The sequence below is a fragment of the Mytilus californianus genome, unplaced genomic scaffold, assembly GCF_021869535.1.
Source record: "Mytilus californianus isolate M0D057914Y unplaced genomic scaffold, xbMytCali1.0.p SCAF_4, whole genome shotgun sequence".
Classification (NCBI taxonomy): domain Eukaryota; kingdom Metazoa; phylum Mollusca; class Bivalvia; order Mytilida; family Mytilidae; genus Mytilus; species Mytilus californianus.
The window spans coordinates 21,397,014-21,412,352 of NW_026262690.1; the positions used below are offsets into that span (position 1 = coordinate 21,397,014).

General features: G+C 35.6%; 1 long non-coding RNA gene across 4 annotated transcripts; it reads right to left on the reverse strand.

Annotated features, from left to right (window-relative positions):
- Nucleotides 1-272: 272 nt before the first annotated feature.
- On the reverse strand, nt 273-14,901 carry LOC127737675 (uncharacterized). 4 transcript variants are annotated; one of them, XR_007999749.1, is made up of 4 exons: nt 12,307-12,817; nt 9,113-9,278; nt 664-995; nt 273-332 (listed from the first exon to the last, which is right to left on the reverse strand). It is a non-coding gene; the product is annotated as an uncharacterized LOC127737675 (long non-coding RNA). The 4 variants fall into 4 exon arrangements; XR_007999748.1 differs by lacking the exon at nt 273-332 and adding an exon at nt 14,805-14,901 and having other exon boundaries at nt 342-995; nt 12,307-12,638; XR_007999746.1 differs by lacking the exon at nt 273-332 and having other exon boundaries at nt 342-995.
- Nucleotides 14,902-15,339: the final 438 nt, after the last annotated feature.

Sequence of the window (15,339 nt, forward strand, 5' to 3'; positions counted from 1 at the left end):
CCTCATAAGGAACATTCATGCCATGTTTGGTTTCATTCCATTCAGTGGTTCGCTAAAAGAAGACATTTGTATGTATTTCCCATAGGTCCTTTGTTAAACTAAGTCCCCTGCTGTCGGCCATCTTGGATGATGGACCGACTGCAAAGTAACAACACTTGGTCAGCACCTCATAAGGAACATTCATGCCATGTTTGGTTTCATTCCATTCAGTGGTTCTCTAAAAGAAGACATTTGTATGTATTTCCCATAGGGTCCTATGTTAAACTAAGTCCCCCGCTGGCGGCCATCTTGGATGATGGATCGGCTACAAAGTAACAACACTTGGTCAAAACCTCATAAGGGACATTCATGCCATGTTTGGTTTCATTCCATTCAGTGGTTCTCTAAAAGAAGCATTTGTATGTATTTCCCATAGGGTCCTATGTTAAACTAAGTCCCCTGCTGGCGGCCATCTTGGATGATAGACCAACTGGAAAGTAACAACACTTGGTCAGCATCTCATAAGGAACATTCATGCCATGTTTGGTTCAATTCCATTCAGTGGTTCTCTAAAAGAAGACATTTTTATGTATTTCCCATAAGGTCCTATGTTAAACTAAGTCCTCCGCTGGCGGCCATCTTGGATGATGGATCGGCTACAAAGTAACAACACTTGGTCAGCACCTCATAAGGAACATTCATGCCATGTTTGGTTTCATTCCATTCAGTGGTTCTCTAAAAGAAGTCATTTGTATGCATTTCCCATAGGGTCCTATGTTAAACTAAGTCCCCTGCTGGCGGCCATCTTGGATGATGGATCGGCTACAAAGTAACAACACTTGGTCAGCACCTCATAAGGAACATTCATGCCATGTTTGGTTTCATTCCATTCAGTGGTTCTCTAAAAGAAGTCATTTGTATGCATTTCCCATAAGGTCCTATGTTAAACTAAGTCCTCCGCTGGCGGCCATCTTGGATGATGGATCAGCTACAAAGTAACAACACTTGGTCAGCACCTCATAAGGAACATTCATGCCATGTTTGGTTTCATTCCATTCAGTGGTTCTCTAAAAGAAGACATTTGTATGTATTTCCCATAGGGTCCTATGTTAAACTAAGTTCCCCGATGGCGGCCATCTTGGATGATGGATCAGCTACAAAGTAACAACACTTGGTCAGCACCTCATAAGGAACATTCATGCCATGTTTGGTTTCATTCCATTCAGTGGTTCTCTAAAAAAGTCATTTGTATGCATTTCCCATAGGGTCCTATGTTAAACTAAGTCCCCCGCTGGCGGCCATCTTGGATGATGGATCGGCTACAAAGTAACAACACTTGGTCAGCACCTCATAAGGAACATTCATGCCATGTTTGGTTTCATTCCATTCAGTGGTTCTCTAAAAGAAGTCATTTGTATGCATTTCCCATAGGGTCCTATGTTAAACTAAGTCCCCCGCTGGCGGCCATCTTGGATGATGGATCAGCTACAAAGTAACAACACTTGGTCAGCACCTCATAAGGAACATTCATGCCATGTTTGGTTTCATTCCATTTAGTGGTTCTCTAGAAGAAGTTCAAAATGTAAAAAGTTAACGCCGACGACGGACGACGCCGGACGACGGACGACGGACGCCAAGTGATGAGAAAAGCTCACTTGGCCCTTCGGGCCAGGTGAGCTAAAAAAGAATAAACCACACTTCTATCTTCTGAAAGGAGCTTCCCATACATAAGTTTTTAAGGTTTTACGGCGGGAGACAAGAGAAGGGACATGGGAGAAAGGAAAAAGGTACCCCCTGTCCGACCTGACGACATCAAAATTCAAACTTGTTCTGTGTTTTTGTGGTAATAAGCATTGTGCATAAGTTTCATATCAGTTGGTTGAGGCAAATAAAAGTTAGAGAACGGAAACCAATTTTGTAAAAACGGACGTACACTATGATACGTACATTCGGATGGACGTACAAACAGACAAGAATAAAACTCAATGCCCGCTTTGCTATGGCGGGGGCATAAAAATGTACATTTATGAAATAAAATAAAATTCCGCGAAACTTCATGAATGGTTTTTGCACAAAGACGCTATGGCTAAACGTGACGTCATATAAATGAAAACTAACAAACTGAAGGTCATAACGTTACTTCTACGATTCAAATTTTGATCAAATCACATCAAAACGCCAATTTTGAGGTAGGTGTTGTTTTATTTTCGGTAAGATTGTAGTAATCGAACATTGGTTGATCAAAGCAATTTAAAATGGCGGGTCCCTCCATTTTTTAATTATTTGAATTTGAGTTATCTCCCTGTGTACGCAAACCTTACCTTAATTCTGTGAAACTTCATGAATGATTTTGGTGCATAAATGTCATGGCTTAACATGACATCATAGAAATGAAAACTTTCAGACTGAAGGTTATTACTTTACTTCTACGATTCAAATTTGGGTAATATCAAATCAAAAGTGTTTTTGAGGTAGATGCTGTTTATTTTTGGATATTGTATTAATTGAACATTTGTTGATTCAAGCAATTCAATATGGCAGCTCACTCCTTAGTTACAACATGTCAACTAGATCTGGATTTAAGGGAAAATTTTAGCCAATGAAAAAAATTGCTTAATAAGAATTGCATTAAAATAAGCAATAACAGAGCTACTACCACTAGCTTTTCACATATTTAATTGTATTCTAGGTTTTATCCATATGAACAACGATCTGTATCTTTTTTTCCAATAGAAATATAGTTTGTTTGGTTGATACACATCAATGCTTGACTGAGTCTACTAGATCACCACAAGTGTAATTGTTTGAAGTCAGAACCATTTTGAAAAGTTTCCATTCTTGATCCTTTAATATTATCATAGTTTCCTTCATCTAACAGTACATAATAGATATACTTGTTATTCCTCTTCTTGTGTTTTAAGTAGATTTCCAAAGGTTTTTTTGTGGTATATCTATTGTGAATGCACACTACATTCTAAAATCATGCATTTGTTGAGAGTACTAAGCATAATATATATGTTTACTAGAAGAAGAAGATAAATACTGACTGTGTCCACACTGTGAGCCAATACTTCCAAGTCTACAGAAACATGTTTTCTTGATACTATCTGTGTGACAATGTCCATCATTTTGACAATATTGTTGATTAGATGTTGTGGCAGGACAACTACCTATATATAAATTAAACAAATATATTATAATGCAAAACTCTAAAGGTCCATATTTAATAATGTTTTCTGATTTGTGCAGATCTATGGTCAGCAAATTGTCAAAATATATCATAAGGACCTAAGAGCTATGGTTCTGCACCTAGATAATGATTATACTGTACTAATACTGTAGTGGGGTACACAAAACATCTGCAATGAGATGCTTAATATAAACACTATAACTTTGATGCAGTCTATCACTGGCCTCACAGAAATCACAATGGAAGCATTCAACAGATTATCTCATTCATTTTATCATAGAAGGAAATAAAATACCTTATGTTTGTTAATGGTTACGGATGGCAGTCTTTTTTCAAATTGTTACAACTTTTCTAGACACTAGAGGAGTGTGATTTAGAATTTGATATATGACATATATGATATAAACACGTCTATAGTTGAAGACTATTCATTGATTTTTTTTCCGTTTCTTTTCTGTTAATCGGTTGCTTTCTAATTGATGTGTGTTCAAAATTTTATTGCATTTATATTAGAGAAAATCTACTGATCCTAATTACCTAACATTAAAAGAAAAGACTGAAATATAGTAAATTCATATCACACCATACCTATTTCACAACTGTTTCCATAGAAACCTAATTTACAGATACATGAATGTGTACCATCTGACAAGGCAACACATAAACCACCATTCTGACATGGATTTGATGAACAGGGATCTACAAAACAAAATCCAGTCAGTTAAAATAATTATAGAACTCTTTTTATTAGGTCTGAATTGGTTTTGTTTTAATGTCAAGTTACAGTAAAAGGGCTATGTCACAGATTTTGGTAAAATTTTGCATACAGTTTTGGTTTGTTGAACTATAACTGAAAATCGAAAAAATAATGCATTTATCTCTTTTATTTTCTGAAATATGACTGATTGAATTCTTTCAAAATAGGTTAACATTTTAATAGAAAGCACATTAAAATCGGTGAAAAATATTCTTAAATTTGTCTTAAAATCATAAAATCTTCAATTTCAAATACATAGATTTTTCTTTAAAAAACTATATGTTGTTGGTACATTATTTTCTACTCTAATATTTATGATGTAAAATAATAATAGTCACCATCTTCATTTGAACAGTATACATCATTCAAAGTGGTGTTCTAGGTGAAAATGTACCACAAAATAGTCGAATCAATTGTAACATTATTGTGTTGTAGGCTATAAAACATTGATTTTTGACATTTTTCTCTAACAACTAGGTAACAGATTTTTTAATACACCAAAAACAAAGTCAGCGACCATATGATTATTTTACATCATTAAAACAGAAATTTATGTATCAACAACAAATAGTTTTTTAAGAAAAATCTATGTATTTGAAATAAGTCAATAGTATCAATGTATAAGTGATACATAACTACTATTCATGGAATTACAAACAATGTCAACTCAACTATACTATTAAGTCTCACATGATCACAATATCAAGTCACCAATATAATTAAGTCTTGCATGTACACAATGTCAACTCACCTATACTATGAAGTCTCACATGTACACAATGTCAACTCACCTATACTATTAAGTCTCACATGTACACAATATCAACTCACATATACTATTAAGTCTCACATGTACACAATGTCAACTCACCTATACTATTAAGTCTCACATGTACACAATGTCAACTCACATATACTATTAAGTCTCACATGTACACAATATCAACTCACCTATACTATTAAGTCTCACATGTACACAATGTCAACTCACATATACTATTTAGTCTCACATGTACACAATATCAACTCACTTTTACTATCAAGTCTCACCTGCAAACAATGACAACTAACCTTTTCTATCAAGTCGCACATGTACACAATGTCAACTCACCTTTTCTATCAAGTCTCACATGTACACAATGTCAACTCACCTATACTATCAAGTCTCACATGTACACAATTTCAACTCACTTTTACTATCAAGTCTCACATGTGCACAATTTCAACTCACCTTTACTATCAAGTCTCACATGTGCACAATTTCAACTCACCTATACATTCAAATCTCATACGTTCACAATGTCAACTCACCTTTACTATAAAGTCTAACATGTGCACAATGTTATCTCACCTCTACTTTCATGTCTTACATGTACACAATTTCAACTCACCTCTACTTTCAAATCTCATATATTCACAATGTCAACTCACCTTAACTATTAAGTCTAACATGTGCACAATGTCAACTCACCTTTACTATCAAGTCTTACCTGTAAATAATGGCAACTAACCTTCTCTATCAAGTCTCACATGTTCACAATATCAACTCACCTTTACTATCAAGTCTCACATGTACACAATATCAACTCACCTTTACTATCAAGTCTCACATGTACACAATATCAACTCACCTTTACTATCAACTCTCACATGTACACAACATCAACTCACCTTTACTATCAAGTCTCATATGTACACAATATCAACTCACCTTTACTATCAAGTCTCACATGTACACAATATCAACTCACCATTACTATCAAGTCTCATTGGTACACAATATCAACTCACCTTTCTATAAAGTCTCATATGTACACAATATCAACTCACCATTACTATCAAGTCTCATATGTGCACAATATCAACTCACCTTTCTATAAAGTCTCACATGTGCACAATATCAACTCACCTTTACTATCAAGTCTCACATGTACACAATATCAACTTATCTTTACTAATAATCTCACATGTGCACAATATCAACTAACCTTTACTATCAAGTCTCACATGTGCACAATATCAACTTACCTTTAGATTAAGTCTCACATGTACACAATATCAACTTACCTTTACTATCAAGTCTTGCATGTACACAATATCAACTTACCTTTACTATCAAGTCTCACATGTACACAATATCAACTTACCTTTACTATCAAGTCTCACATGTGCACAATATCAACTTACCTTTACTATCAAGTCTCGCATGTACACAATATCAACTTACCTTTACTATCAAGTCTCATATGTACACAATATCAACTCACCTTTCTATAAAGTCTCACATGTACACAATATCAACTCACCTTTACTATCAAGTCTCACATGTACACAATGTCAACTTACCTTTACTATTAAGTCTCACATGTACACAATATCAACTTACCTTTACTATCAAGTCTCACATGCACACAATGTCAACTCACCTATACTACCAAGTCTCGCATGTACACAATATCAACTTACCTTTACTATCAAGTCTCGCATGTACACAATATCAACTCTACATAACTTACTTTCAAGTCTCATATGTACACAATGACAACTCAACTTTACTATCAAGTCTCATCTGAACAAACTTTCAACTCACCTTAACTTTCAAGTCTCATATGTACACGATGACAACTAACCTTTACTATTGGCTACTATATGCAATAGAAAACATCTGGTCTCTCCGTCTTGACTGAAAATAAGTTATTTCATTAACTTTATATGTAAGAATTGTGTATTCAAATTATATTTAAGTTGATTTTAACTAAATCAAGCAAGAAAATCTATCCCACACTCAACTTATGGCTATATTACTTATCTCTCATCTGGCTTATTTTCATAATAATATACATGAATGTATCACTGTTATCCTATTGATGATTGTAACAAGCTTTTTTTCTATTTGATCCATTGAAACTGAAGGTTGACACTCATTACCTGATTTCACCAAAATTTATCAAATCGTTCTTAGTTTGTTGATGACTTAATTTGTATGGGTTTTGAGCTGTTGGGTTTATGTTTCAATGATGTAAATCCTAAACTCCTTTCATTGATTACTATAGTGGAGTGACAAATCAAGAAAAAGGTGCTTATTTTACGACTTTAATGGACCAGCAGAAATGGGGGCTAAAAAATGATTTTTTTGCAAAGCCAATACCTTAATCTTACTTTTTTGCCCAGTCATAGACATTTCCTACGATGCAGTTTTTCATAAAATGGGAAGAAAAAGACATGTTGATTTTTTTCATTCAAAATGCAACTGGACAAAATGTTTACTTTTGTTTCTTATTTATAGTCCTTAAACTCTTGATTTGGTAAAACTATAATTCCTTATATTTAACCTTATTTTTTTCGTTTTCACTAAGTTTTAAGAATATACAATCTGTTTCATTTCCACTGAGTGGTAACAACATTTGTAAATTTATATTACATCGATATCTTCCAAATGTTTTGTGTTAAAAAGTAACAAAACCTCATTTGGTAAAGTTATAAGACCTCTCCGTATCGGTTTTTCTAATAAATTCACTTTTTTCGACATACTTTTGATAGACATTTTAATTCAGTGAATTTCTGGATTTTTTCTTTTACCAATACGAAGTAAATTAACTTTTTATTGACGAATCGCTTCAGCACTGCATTATACCATTGTTCGTGTTTGTGCCAATTGAATATGTAAGAATTGATATTTTTGTATCATGTAGGTTTATTGAACAATGTTTTAAAAAGTTTTTTGACTGACAAATTTTGGTCAAAAAGATATTTTATCGTGTTTTTCTAAAGTTAAAAATAGATTTTTTCTAACAGTAAATGTCAAATTGGAGCACATAAGTGTTATTCCCAGGATATATCTACTTTTAATAGTCCACTAATGCTGACATCTTTGCAAGCTAAAAGAAGCCGTGCTTCAAAGAACTGGCATTTTCAAAAAAAACTTTCATGTCTAACTGCAAAAGGAACCTTTTATAATGCCGTGAATACAAGAAAAGACGATGTGTTTCACTGACTCCATGACATTAAGTTAGTATAGTTCGCCTGATGCTGTTCATATATATATATAGGTATCATTATCACAAATCTTGTAACAAATCATACACTAGTATAGTATATTCAGAAAAGTTTACACAGCGTGGTATTTTAGATGATCATACAGATACTTTCCAAGCTGATGATCAACCATGTTGTTCCTGGTCTGTTCTTACCAGATCAATGTCCACGCCTTTGACTGGACTGCTAGTATTTTCTGCAAGCACAGATTGTAGAAACGGGACACACATCTATGATATACTGAAACAGACCAAGGACTCCAAAACGCTATATCGAACAACTAGAGGCTCTCAAGAGCCTGTGTCGCTCACCTGACTCTACTTTGGTTTTAGAAATCATGTAAAGATAGATAAAAATCATAACTGATACCCAAATAATGATTGAGGCCAAATTTGGATTAATATTGGTCCCGTTATTTAATAAAATATCCTGGTGGCCATCTTGAACAGTAAATCGGCAACAAAGTAGCAACACTTGGTCAGCACTTCATAAGGAACATTCATGCCATGTTTGGTTTCATTCCATTCAGTGGTACTCTAAAAGAAGACATTTGTATGTATTTCCCATAGGGTCCTATGTTAAACTAAGCCCCCCCCCCTAGCGGCCATCATGGATGATGGATCGACTGCAAAGTAACAACACTTGGTCAGCACCTCATAAGGAACATTCATGCCATGTTTGGTTCCATTCCATTCAGTGGTTCTCTAAAAGAAGACAATTGTATGTATTTCCCGTAGGGTCCTATGTTAAACTAAGTCCCCCGCTGTCGGCCATCTTGGATGATGGACCGACTGCAAAGTAACAACACTTGGTCAGCACCTCATTAGGAAAGTTCATGCCATGTTTGGTTTCATTCCATTCAGTGGTTCTCTAAAAGAAGACATTTGTATGTATTTCCCGTAGGGTCCTATGTTAAACTAAGTCCCCCTCTGGCGGCCATCTTGGATGATGGACCGACTGCAAAGTTACAACACTTGGTCAGCACCTTGTAAGGAACATTCATGCTATGTTTTATTTCATTCCATTCAGTGGTTCTCTAAAAGAAGTCATTTGTATGCATTTCCCATAGGGTCCTATGTTAAACTAAGTCCCCCGCTGGCGGCCATCTTGGATGATGGATCGGCTACAAAGTAACAACACTTGGTCAGCACCTCCTAATGAACATTCATGCTATGTTTTGTTTCATTCCATTCAGTGGTTCTCTAAAAGAAGTCATTTGTATGCATTTCCCATAGGGTCCTATGTTAAACTAAGTCCCTCACTGGCGGCCATTTTGGATGATGGAACAGCTACAAAGTAACAACACTTGGTCAGCACCTTGTAAGGAACATTCATGCTATGTTTTGTTACATTCCATTCAGTGGTTCTCTAAAAGAAGTCATTTGTATGCATTTCCCATAGGGTCCTATGTTAAACTAAGTCCCCCGATTGCGGCCATCTTGGATGATGGATCGGCTACAAAGTAACAACACTTGGTCAGCACGTCCTAATGAACATTCATGCTATGTTTTGTTTCATTCCATTCAGTGGTTCTCTAAAAGAAGTCATTTGTATGCATTTCCCGTAGGGTCCTATGTTAAACTAAGCTAAGTCCTTCACTGGCGGCCATTTTGGATGATGGAACAGCTACAAAGTAACAACACTTGGTCAGCACCTTGTAAGGAACATTCATGCTATGTTTTGTTTCATTCCATTCAGTGGTTCTCTAAAAGAAGTCATTTGTATGCATTTCCCATAGGGTCCTATGTTAAACTAAGTCCCCCGCTGGCGGCTATCTTGGATGATGGATCGGCTACAAAGTAACAACACTTGGTCAGCACCTCCTAATGAACATTCATGCTATGTTTTGTTTCATTCCATTCAGTGGTTCTCTAAAAGAAGTCATTTGTATGCATTTCCCATAGGGTCCTATGTTAAACTAAGTCCCCCGATTGCGGCCATCTTGGATGATGGATCGGCTACAAAGTAACAACACTTGGTCAGCACCTCCTAATGAACATTCATGCTATGTTTTGTTTCATTCCATTCAGTGGTTCTCTAAAAGAAGTCATTTGTATGCATTTCCCATAGGGTCCTATATATGTTAAACTAAGTCCCTCACTGGCGGCCATTTTGGATGATGGAACAGCTACAAAGTAACAACACTTGGTCAGCACCTTGTAAGGAACATTCATGCTATGTTTTGTTACATTCCATTCAGTGGTTCTCTAAAAGAAGTCATTTGTATGCATTTCCCATACACTACAAACCAGTAAAAGTCTGAAATGGCCTATATCTGTACTCGACTGTACTGATTTTTACTCGACCAGTCTGAATTGGTCTGAAATATACTTGATAATACTCGACTGTAGTCTGAACCATACTTAACAGTCTGAACTTGTACTCGACCCTTACTCGACCAGTACTTAACCATTTTATACGCGTCTGAACCATGCTCGACCTAGTCTGAACCATGCTCGACCTAGTCTGAACCATACTCGACCTAGTCTGAACCATACTCGACCAAGTCTTAATCAACCTAGACCTATTTTTTGTATCTATCTATTGTATTTCATCAATTTAGGAACTGTTTTTAACAACAGCTATTTCCCCTGGCTAGAAATTTGAAACAACAATTTGAAATTAAAAATGTATTCAATATAGGATTGAAACCAAAATTTCACAATAAACATAATATAACTTCATCACCATATTCATCAACACTTATATACATACATATATATCACCTTTAAAATAAGAATAAAACAAGCTGATCAAATAATCTCAAAACTGAATTGTGACTAATATTTTCAATGTTATTCAAAATTTTTTTGAATGTTTCAGATATATTTTATGGTTACTGGACAATTTTCACCATTAACTTTAGCCTTATATAGATTTATGGTGTCAGTTGAGTTTAGTTAATAATGCAGTGAACATTTTTTTTTATTAAAATATATATAAAATAGCATATAAAGCAACTTAATAAATTTAAAAAATGACACCTTTGTTTTGTTAAACCAAGAATTTAATATAATCATGATAATAGAACTTCCATAGTAATCCTGTGATAAACTTTTAAAAAAGGAAATGTGTTCCAAAGTTGCAGTAAAAATTTATTTCAATTAAATTTAAATAATTTTTGTCAAAATTAAAGACATGGCATTCAAGAAGCACTTTAATAAGGTTTAATTACCTCAGTACATGTGTGTTTTACAGGTAAAAAGAAAGCCCTATTTTTCTTAAACTTGTGTATTACTGTATTACTTATCTGGTGAATTCAAAAGGCCTTGCGATTTAAGTTTCACAGGATGTTGCAATTTTGAATGAATGTTATTTAGAATTTAATACTCTCTGACCAAGTGTGATCTTTTTCATGAGTTTGCCCCAAGCAGGAGGTATTACTTTATACTTCACCACTAATCAGAAGAACAATTTTATTAATTTCTTTAATTTTTATCCCTTTTTGATATATATTGTATATAATATATCCCAAATTATAATAATAGATATATTTCTAAAATAAGGTTAAACAATTTCAGTGATTTTGTTGGCTGTTGTTACCTCATTAAAAAGATAATTATATAACTATTGTACATTTTTTGTATGTAACCACGAAACCTATGTAGTTTTTATTTAAGAATTTAGGAAAATTAATTTTAAAAAAAAACACATGCCAAATAAGAAGCACCTTAATAAGGTTTAATTACCCTCAGTATAGGTGTGGTTTTTAGGTAAAAGAAAATCTTCTTTTAACAAAACTCTAAAACTTTAAAATTAATATAATTAAATTATTATATAAGATAATTTGATTTAATTATCTCTTTTCGATAAATCTGAGAATCATGTAAGAATGTAAAAATCTGTTTTTATAATATATCTTTATTTTATTGTGGCTGTTGTCATGGTTGTCATGTCAGTTAAAAAGAAATTTATTTTAACAGTTAAAATTTAGAAAAAGTAGAGGTTATTTGGTCAAGTATGGTTCAGACTGGTTGAGTATTGTTCAGACCTTTGGTCGAGTATGGTTTAGACTGAAAAAAATAGGTTGAGTACAGGTCGAGAATGGGTTAAGACTGTTTCAGACTGGTCGAGTAATAGTTCAGACTATTTTCAATGGCAAAGAAAAGGGTCAAGTACAAATCAGTACAGTCGAGTATGGTTAAGACTGGGGTCGAGTAATGTCGAGTAAAATTCAGACCAATTCAGACTGGTCGAGTAAAAATCAGTACAGTCAAGTACAGATATAGGCCATTTCAGACTTTTACTGGTGTGTAGTGATAGGGTCCTATGTTAAACTAAGTCCCCCGATTGCGGCCATCTTGGATGATGGATCGGCTACAAAGTAACAACACTTGGTCAGCACCTCCTAATGAACATTCATGCTATGTTTTGTTTCATTCCATTCAGTGGTTCTCTAAAAGAAGTCATTTGTATGCATTTCCCATAGGGTCCTATGTTAAACTAAGTCCCTCACTGGCGGCCATTTTGGATGATGGAACAGCTACAAAGTAACAACACTTGGTCAGCACCTTGTAAGGAACATTCATGCTATGTTTTGTTACATTCCATTCAGTGGTTCTCTAAAAGAAGTCATTTGTATGCATTTCCCATAGGGTCCTATGTTAAACTAAGTCCCCCGCTGGCGGCCATCTTGGATGATGGATCGGCTACAAAGTAACAACACTTGGTCAGCACCTCCTAATGAACATTCATGCTATGTTTTGTTTCATTCCATTCAGTGGTTCTCTAAAAGAAGTCATTTGTATGCATTTCCCGTAGGGTCCTATGTTAAACTAAGTCCTTCACTGGCGGCCATTTTGGATGATGGAACAGCTACAAAGTAACAACACTTGGTCAGCACCTTGTAAGGAACATTCATGCTATGTTTTATTACATTCGATTCAGTAGTTCTCTAAAAGAAGTCATTTGTATGCATTTCCCATAGGGTCCTATGTTAAACTAAGTCCCCCGCTGGCGGCCATTTTGGATGATGGATCGGCTACAAAGTAACAACACTTGGTCAGCACCTCCTAATGAACATTCATGCTATGTTTTGTTTCATTCCATTCAGTGGTTCTCTAAAAGAAGTCATTTGTATGCATCTCCCATAGGGTCCTATGTTAAACTAAGTCCTTCACTGGCGGCCATTTTGGATGATGGAACAGCTACAAAGTAACAACACTTGGTCAGCACCTTGTAAGGAACATTCATGCTATGTTTTGTTACATTCCATTCAGTGGTTCTCTAAAAGAAGTCATTTGTATGCATTTCCCATAGGGTCCTATGTTAAACTAAGTCCCCCGCTGGCGGCTATCTTGGATGATGGATCGGCTACAAAGTAACAACACTTGGTCAGCACCTCCTAATGAACATTCATGCTATGTTTTGTTTCATTCCATTCAGTGGTTCTCTAAAAGAAGTCATTTGTATGCATTTCCCATAGGGTCCTATGTTAAACTAAGTCCCCCGATTGCGGCCATCTTGGATGATGGATCGGCTACAAAGTAACAACACTTGGTCAGCACCTCCTAATGAACATTCATGCTATGTTTTGTTTCATTCCATTCAGTGGTTCTCTAAAAGAAGTCATTTGTATGCATTTCCCATAGGGTCCTATATATGTTAAACTAAGTCCCTCACTGGCGGCCATTTTGGATGATGGAACAGCTACAAAGTAACAACACTTGGTCAGCACCTTGTAAGGAACATTCATGCTATGTTTTGTTACATTCCATTCAGTGGTTCTCTAAAAGAAGTCATTTGTATGCATTTCCCATAGGGTCCTATGTTAAACTAAGTCCCCCGATTGCGGCCATCTTGGATGATGGATCGGCTACAAAGTAACAACACTTGGTCAGCACCTCCTAATGAACATTCATGCTATGTTTTGTTTCATTCCATTCAGTGGTTCTCTAAAAGAAGTCATTTGTATGCATTTCCCATAGGGTCCTATATATGTTAAACTAAGTCCCTCACTGGCGGCCATTTTGGATGATGGAACAGCTACAAAGTAACAACACTTGGTCAGCACCTTGTAAGGAACATTCATGCTATGTTTTGTTACATTCCATTCAGTGGTTCTCTAAAAGAAGTCATTTGTATGCATTTCCCATAGGGTCCTATGTTAAACTAAGTCCCCCGCTGGCGGCCATCTTGGATGATGGATCGGCTACAAAGTAACAACACTTGGTCAGCACCTCCTAATGAACATTCATGCTATGTTTTGTTTCATTCCATTCAGTGGTTCTCTAAAAGAAGTCATTTGTATGCATTTCCCGTAGGGTCCTATGTTAAACTAAGTCCTTCACTGGCGGCCATTTTGGATGATGGAACAGCTACAAAGTAACAACACTTGGTCAGCACCTTGTAAGGAACATTCATGCTATGTTTTATTACATTCCATTCAGTGGTTCTCTAAAAGAAGTCATTTGTATGCATTTCCCATAGGGTCCTATGTTAAACTAAGTCCCCCGCTGGCGGCCATTTTGGATGATGGATCGGCTACAAAGTAACAACACTTGGTCAGCACCTCCTAATGAACATTCATGCTATGTTTTGTTTCATTCCATTCAGTGGTTCTCTAAAAGAAGTCATTTGTATGCATCTCCCATAGGGTCCTATGTTAAACTAAGTCCCTCACTGGCGGCCATTTTGGATGATGGAACAGCTACAAAGTAACAACACTTGGTCAGCACCTTGTAAGGAACATTCATGCTATGTTTTGTTACATTCCATTCAGTGGTTCTCTAAAAGAAGTCATTTGTATGCATTTCCCATAGGGTCCTATGTTAAACTAAGTCCCCCGCTGGCGGCCATCTTGGATGATGGATCGGCTACAAAGTAACAACACTCGGTCAGCACCTCATAAGGAACATTCATGCCATGTTTGGTTTCATTCCATTCAGTGGTTCTCTAGAAGAAGTTCAAAATGTAAAAAGTTAACACCGACGACGGACGAAGCCGGACGACGGACGCCAAGTGATGAGAAAAGCTCACTTGGCCTTTCGGGCCAGGTGAGCTAAAAAGTGACATTTAGAAATAAAATCACTCCTTTGTCACAAGAATTTAAAACATAGGCCCTTTACTTCAAGACTTGCATGGTTATTTTTTTCTTAGCATTCCGGTAAAAAAAAAACATTAAACGACGAGTTGAATATTTAATGAGAAGGATTCTCATAGCCTAATTGGTAACATCCATGAAGACTTGCTTGCTCACAAAAAGCCTATGGCTATGTCATGTCTTTTCTGTTGGGAAAATACTGCTGCTTCCAACTTCGTGAATTGAAAACAATGTTCGCTTCAACCAAACTGCAGTGTAGGTTAGAAAAACATTATGGAAAATCAATCATTATACGGAAAAAGAAACTGTTACAGCAAAAAGAATCAAATGTAGGGT